Here is an 8,194-nt window from a genome sequence, read left to right as displayed (position 1 = left end):
AAGAGGGGAGCGGTTTGGGCTCTTGTTCAGACAGAAAGGGGTTAAAAGGTACGTGAAGGGCGGGGGCAAGGGCAGATACTGCAGGCCCCTGCAGTCAAAGGAGCCATCGGAGCCGCACTGTGCTCTTTAAGCAGGGAGCTGACGTGATTGGATATGGGTGAAAATGAAGTACCAATGAATAATTCAAAGTCCTATCTCTGCTGTATCAAATGGGTACTAGAGCTTGTTATCCTGAAAAATGTACAGAGCTCTTTGAAAGAAGAAAGGTCTCAGAGGCCCCTAAGAATACTTCTCTGGATGCCTAGGGGGTCCCCAGACCTACTCAGGGAAAGCCAGGGGGCAGCCAGAAATGCTCCAGTTCTTTGACCTGGTTCTTAGAAGGGGCATGGAGGCCTCTGGATCCATGGGCAGGAAAACAGATGGGACTTAGGTAAACGACCAGAGTGGGCAGGAAAGCATGATGGTAGGACATGCCAAGGGCAAAGTGTGGAAAGCCAGGAGACTTGGGGAGGAAGAATGAAATGTGAGCTGAGAAAAACAGAAAGAAGTGGAAAGGTTCTAGGAGTTACTATGAATGGCCTGAGGAGAAGGCAATGGCACCCCACTCCAGTACTCTTGCCTGGAAAATCCCATGGATGGAGGAGCCTGATAGGCTGTAGTCCATGGGGTCGCTGAGGGTCAGACATGACTGAGCGACTTCACTTTCACTTTTCACTTTCATGCATTGGAGAAGGAAATGGCAACCCACTCCAGTGTTCTTGCCTGGAGAATCCCAGGGACGGGGGAGCCAGGTGGGCTGCTGTCTATGGGGTCGCACAGAGTCGGACACGACTGAAGCAATTTAGCAGCAGCAGCAGCAGCAGCATGAATGGCCTAAATGTCATACCACCTGACTCTTCAGTCCACATACATGGGCAGACTCAAAGGTGGTTTGTTTGAATTAAATGTATTTGAAAACAGCCTCCAGAAAAGTTGTAGGTACAGTACAAAGAACTCCCCCCCACCCCAAACTATTTGAGAGTAAGTTGCCAACCTAACACCACATCACCTCAAATACTACAAACAGATGTTTTCTTGCTTTACCAAAATACAACCATCAAAACCTGAAAGTTACTCAAGATACATTACTACCATCCAACTGTCAATGACATTACTTTGCTTACAAAGGTCTGTATAGTCAAAGCTATGGTTTTTCCAGTAGTCATGTAGGGACATGAGAGCCGGACAATAAAAAAGGCTGAGGCCAAAGAATTGATGACTTTTAACTGTGGCGCTGGAGAAGACTTTTGAGAGTCCCTTGGACTGCAAGATCAAACCAGTCAATCCTAAAGGATATCAGTCCTGAATATTCATTGGAAAGACTGATGCTGAAGCTGAAGCTCCAATATTTCGGCCACCTGATGTGAAAAACTGACTCATGAGAAAAAACCCTGATGCTGGGAAAGATTGAAGGCAGGAGGAGAAGGGGACGAGAGAGGATGAGATGGCTGGATGGCATCACTGATTCAGTGGGCATGAGTTTGAGCAGGCTCCAGGAGATGATGATGGACAGAGAAGCCTGGCATGCTGCAATCCATGGGGTCGCAGAGTCGGACATGATGGAGCAACTGAACTGATACTGACACTTATATTACTAATGGCATTTACTTCTAGGGATTAGGCTTGGGTCTCCCAGGCTTGTTCTCCACTGTTACTCTTCCCCACCCGCCTCTTGTAATGAACAAATAAATCTGTGAGCAATGAAATTAAGTACTGACTGTAATGAATTATAACCCACCAAAGAAATCACATCCATTGAAATTTTGAGGAGGCGGGGAATGCTGTTTCTTCTTAAACTTTGAATTAATTTATATAAATATAGGCTCACGACTTTTTTTAAAATGGGTTGCAATCCATTACAAATTTTGTTTTTTAATGCTCAAATTGCCCCTCAAACCTGGCCACTGGACTGCTCTTTTTTTTCTTTTGGGACACGTCTCCATTGCTCTGAGCCCTTTCTGTCTGGCATACATGTCCAAGCTCACTTATACTTTTCTTATTTCAGCCCTGACTTTTTTGGAAAAAGGTACCTCGAAAATGAATCTGGACCTGAGGTATGTTCAGTGGGCTGTTGCTGCTCCCAGGCCTGAGCTATCAGTGCAACCAGCTAGGGAATGTGTATGTATATAAACACACACACATACACGCACATACTTACATCTATATTTGTTCTCTCTCAGCATGAAAATGAGTTCATAACACCATGTCCAACTCCAATTCAACATTCTAGTTTCCTCTTTTCATTCTTTGTAACTCCCTTCTCCGGCGGTGAGGACCCTGGCTACTCTTTCATCTGGTAATTTGCTTGATCCATGCCTCTGCGTTTATCCATCCCCATATCACTCCCTCCCCTACCCAGATGCGCCCCTACCATGCAGCCCCATGCCAGGCCACCTTCTCCTGTGGAGGCTCCCTTCACCTGCCTCAGTTTCTGACACCTCCTGTGGATGCTCTCCTCCCCCCACCTGCACTGACAGCCTGAGCCAGGTCAGCTCCACGCCACCCTCTCTCTAGTAGGCTTGCTCTCCTCACCTGACTTGAGCTCTGACATCGGTGTCCCGCCCAAGCCCTGCTCTGGGCAGGTAGCTGCCCTCCTCAGCCTGCTCAGGTTAATGCTCCATACCAGGCCATTCCCTCATTCTCACCCACGGGGACACTCTCACGTTCCAAACCCAGCCTGGGGGTCACCACCCCACCCCACCCTGACCTACCAAGTTCTGCCCACCTAAAGGCTGTAGGGGCAAGTCAGTGGGGAACAGGAAGACCACAAAGACCTCAGTGTTTATTTGGAGCAGAGAGCTGACTGTGGTGGTAGAGACGGCAGGTGTCTGTTGCTCCCAGCAGACTGTAAGCCCTGCGGGGAAGGCTCACCTTGTTCCCCTCCATCACCAGCATCTTGAGTCACCCTCTCTTGCCCACGGTTCCCTGGGAGAGGGCAGTGGTAGCTGAGGAGGAGCAAGGAGGAGGCCCCAGGAAACCCCATACCTCACCATGTATTCAGGTGCCCACGCACGCAGATGGTGGAGTGCTGCCTTGCCCAAGAAATCAGGCAGTTGCCCAGGTGATGGAATTTATAGTGTGCTGAAAGTGTGCCTGCCCTAAAATAGCTCTCTTGCTCACAGTCTAAACTAGCAATTTCTTTCTTTGGATTTAAGACCTGGTGTTTAGCTCGGCTGGGTGGAGAAGAGGCAGACAATTGTGTAGAGGAAGCAGGGACAGGGCAGCAATGACTCTTGGATTCTCAGTCACAACTTTGCTCTCTTCTGTGTGACCTGGACAAGTCATTTCCCTCCCTGGTCTTATTTACCCACCTTGAAAGTTGCGATTTCTAAGACCTTTTCAAAAACTAAGGTGTGTCTCTCACACAGCTGGTACAGGGTTGGCTGTTTCAAGATGGTCTGCACACCAGGCGCTGTGCTGCATGTCCATTTCAATGCATCTAGCCTCCTTGTGAGGCAGGTGAGAATCTGCTCACCGCTTTCCAGATGAAGATGCTAAGACTCAGAGGGGTTAAGTGACTTGTCACCCAAGTCCTCCTGTCTCAGGGTTCACAGCTGAGACCGCCCAGGTGTCCAGACTGGAACTGTGGGCCATGGTTCCTTGTATGTCAGAGCAGCTCCAGTTCAGCTCAATGCCAGAAACACTTCTGGTTCCAAGCGTGGGCCAAACGGCTGGTCTGAGGCTGTGCTGGTGATGCTCCCCCTGAAGGACCCACAGCCAACTGTGTCTGCTGTACTCCTTTTGTGCCTAGGACCACGATGGCTGTGAGAGCTACTGGAGAAACCTACTCCCAGGGGGAAAACCTCCCAGGAGTTGTCCTAGTTATGACAAACTCACCAGTCTACAGAAGCTGATCCCCCCTGGGGCAGTGAGAGGGAAGAGAAGGGGGGGCAGGAAAGGGGATATCGAGAAGCCACATGCAAAGATCACCAGCATCCAAATTCCACGAGTCATGATAACATGGACCTTGACCCAGCCTTACAAACCCTGCATGTGGATGTTCTCAAAGGGCGTTCTGTGGAACCCGGAGGTTGTCCACAGTCATGGTCAGCCGGGAACGCCCACATTTGAGCCTTCTGAAGAGTCACACCTACCCAGTCCCCTGTGAAACAAATCAAGACTGAAAACCTGTTTCCACTGAGTTAAACCTGAGTCCTCCAATCCTTCTTGACTGCCTATACTATGACATGGCCAGAGAACACTCTGGGAAACCTAGATTTAGGCCTTCACAGATGCAAAGAGCAACGTCAAGAGCAAGGCTGCCCGAGAGGGGCAGGGCCTGTACCCCAACTTGGGGCCGTACCAGCAGTCGCTTTACTATAGAGCAAAGCCTTGCCGCCTGCTGGCCTCCCACAGCTCTGCTGGAACAGAGAATGGATCTGCTCAGATGGGCCTGCAGGGCGCAAAGCCACCTGGTGCTAATTGGAACCTTGGAAATACCTCCTCACCGCACACATATCGTCTGTATACGTAAACAGTGACACTGTTTCGTTTCCCATGGACTCCAAGGATTCATTCCGGGCCAGCATTTGTTAGATGATTCTGAGTAGGTCAGAAATGGATTCACAGTAAAATGCTGCCAAATATTTTAAGTATCAAGGACAGATGTAACATGCCACAGGCTGCTGACAGATGTGCCAAAGCACCCCCCACTCTTTAAAATAAATTACTGCCTTCAACAGGGACATAGTTTAAATTGTTAAATTCTTCCCCACACGAAACTTAAGATGCTTAAAATCTGAGGTTCACATCGTGTTTACCTTTCAAGGACTTTAGAATAGTCCCACAGAGAAGCTGATGGGGTTGGTGGGTTTGTGCAGAGGCAGGCTGAGGAAGACGGTGAAAGCTGACAGTCATTTAGGAATGTTGACTCAGTCCTACACCCAAAGAGGAAGCTCAGTTAAATGTTCCAGGAAAACATCTTTGACATAAATGAATAAATCATAAATGAAAAACATAAATGAAAACATCTTGTATTGCTCCTGTGATTTATCTTGAGTTGCTTGATGAGAACAATCAAGATGGAACACAAAAGTTGATTTTAACTTTACCCACATAGAAATTTCTTCACAAGATTAGAAACACTTTAAAGGTTAGGTTCTTCTTGTCTGAAATGCTGGCCAAGGTTGGGGAAAGGACCTCATGACTTCTCAACCCTCCCACACAGCCATCCTGGTTCCCAGTTATCTGGTGGCCACCCCTGCCCCATTCCTGGCCTCTAAACCCCCTGCTGCCTCAGCAGTGTCTCCTCTCCCATCAAGCTGCGAGTCCCTCAGTCAGAGCCCAGGGAGAGACTTCTGGGCTATGCCTCAACCGGAGTCTGGCTCTGTGTACCAGCAGGAAGCAATGTCCACCCACAGTGGGAGTTTTGGCTTCTTCCTCCTGCTCCCAACAACCCTGCCACAGGCCTGTCATCTCTGTCTCCTCCTAGTCAGAACTCACCATCTGTGCCTCCCCCAGCAAGTCAGAAAGAGCATCGAGACAGCACTCCGCATCCTGGTGCTTATCTGCAGGCCTTCACAGGGGAAGGCACACAGCACCAAGTACCAAGCAGTGTCCTTGCCTTCAGAACCCAAGGCTCTGCTGTGGGATCCCATGGGAACAGGACCAGACAAGTGGCTACAGGATATCCATCCCTCCAACCTCTATTTTCTTCAGATATGAGACGATCTTTAGACTGCTGCTGCTGCTAAGTCGCTGCAGTCATGTCCGACTGTGTGTGACCCCATAGACGGTAGCCCACCAGGCTCTCCCATCCCTAGTATTCTCCACGCAGTAACACTGGAGTGGGTTGCCATTTCCTTCTCCAATGCATGAAAGTGAAAAGTGAAAGTGAAGTCGCTCAGTCGTGTCCGACCCTCAGCCTTCCAGGCTCCTCCATCCATGGGATTTTCCAGGCAAGAGTACTGGAGTGGGGTGCCATTGCCTTTTCCGATCTTTAGACTACTAACCGTGAAATCCCACAAATGGATAGGGTAGATTCTACAGGGATACAAAGGGGTTGCTGGAACAACACTCACTGGAGTTTCCTAGAGGTATTTTCAGGGCCAACCATCACACTGAGGACCTACCACATTCCAGGCACTTGTGTGCCTCCTCTAATGCTCACAACGACTAGGAAGAAATTTTATCCCCACTTTACTATGAAGGCCTAAGAGGGGTGAAGTTCCCCAAGCCTCACTGTTTTCTTGTTCTACTTCTTGATCTGCCTAGCCTGTTACTTGCCTGATTCAAAAGTGATGAGACTTCCATAAAGTCAGAGGAAACACCAGGATTGGAACCTACTCCCCAGCATTCTAGCTGCCTCACTGCACGTGCTGTCCCCAGTCCACAGGTGGCCGGAGAGGGAACGGGGGTGGTGGCAGCGGCGCGCAGTGTGTGTGAAGGCCACCAGGCAGGCAGACAGGCAGGCTGGCCTCTCCCATACATTCCAGAGTATCTGCACTGATGAAGGTCTACATCTCAGGGCCTGCCAGGAGCCCTTACCACTCATGACCCACCAAATCACTCATACCTAAGAGGCAGAGATCCTTCCAAGGGGAGCGGCAGGCATTCCAACCTGACTTTCTCAGCGAAGTAGCTGACTGCAGCCCCGCCTGCTCTGCATAGGTGTGCTGTGTGCTTTTCCTTTGGGTGCATTCTCTGCCACGCTTTTCCCCGCCTAACAAGGACTCCTTCATCCCCGACAGAAAACGGGAAGGGCCGTAGAGGAGCGCCATGCATGTTTACGATGATGGATGAAAACACTTTCAATTGCTTTTATTTTCCCCATTTGCTTTAAAAATAAGCACAATGAATTCAAGCATAGCTCCACTGACTGGGTTCAAATTCTGGCTCTGACCCTGGTAGCTGCCTAACCTATCCATGTTTAGTTTGATTCTAGAGGGTTTTTGTAAAGATTAAATCAATTTACATAAAACATCTAGAGGAATTACTGGCATCATCACATAAAGTAAACTCTATTTACAAACTCTACTCACAAAACTTCCTAAATTTTAGGCCAAAATATAACAAGTTAATAATTTCCACAACTGCTGACAGGTGTACAGAATGATGTGATCTTTATGAAAAGGAGGACGCTGAAACATTTAACAAAAACTACATTTACTTGGGGATTTCCTGGCAGCCTAGTGGTTAGGACTCTGAGCTCTCACCGGCAAGGGCCTGGGTTCGATCCCTGGCTGGGGAACTAGGATCCCACAGCACGGTCGGCCAAAACACAAAGAAACAAGAAAAGGAAAAAAAAAAACAAAACAAAAACGAGTAATGCAGTAAAGGAAGTCACATAAAATTTAAAAACAAAACAAACTACATTTACCTTTTAACGAGAAGAGCCACAACTAGGAATTTACCCTGAAGATGCATCTCCAGAGATAAAAGCAACACATGCACAAGGTTACTAGCTGCAGCGTTATCTAAAAACAAAAAGACTGGCAATGTCCCAAATGCCTGTCTACAAGAGACTGGTTCAATAAACTACGGTACATCCGCATAACCAAGTACTGTGTAGCCATAAACAACAATCATGAACTTAGCTGATATATATAAACAACTTTGGTGAAAAAGTACACATTCTATGTCCACTGAAAGGGCCTAGAGGCAACAGCATCCAGCGTGAACACGCCCAAGGTCTAGATCTTGGTTTCTAAATACCAACCCTCCCTAAAGGCACCAGGACTCCCTGGGAAAATGGCTGATGCCAGGTCAGGGGAAATACAAGGTGAGCCTGGAATACCTTTTTGTGGCAGAAAGTAGAGAAATGCTCAAAGAACAATGATGGGGTCAAAAGGACACAGCTCTATCTTTGAGAGTCTACTATCCAGAATATATAAAGAACTCTTACCATTCAATAGTAAGACAAATAGTTTTAAAGTGGGCAAAGGATTTGAACAGACACCTCTCCTAAGAGGCTATGTAAATGGCCAACAAGCAGATGAAAAGATGCTCAACATCATTAGTCATTGAGATACCATTTCACTCACTAGGAGAGCTATAGTCAAAGCAAACAAAAAACTCCCAGAAAACAAGTCTTGGCCAAGATATGGAGAAAGAACATTATACACTGATAGCAGGAATAGAAAGTGGTTCAGTTGCTATGGAAAAGTTTGGTGATTCTCTGCTAAAACAGAAATTACCAATTTAGCCCTTCCACTTG

This window comes from Bos indicus x Bos taurus, chromosome 18, assembly GCF_003369695.1.
Source record: "Bos indicus x Bos taurus breed Angus x Brahman F1 hybrid chromosome 18, Bos_hybrid_MaternalHap_v2.0, whole genome shotgun sequence".
Classification (NCBI taxonomy): domain Eukaryota; kingdom Metazoa; phylum Chordata; class Mammalia; order Artiodactyla; family Bovidae; genus Bos; species Bos indicus x Bos taurus.
This window is presented reverse-complemented; position numbering follows the sequence as displayed.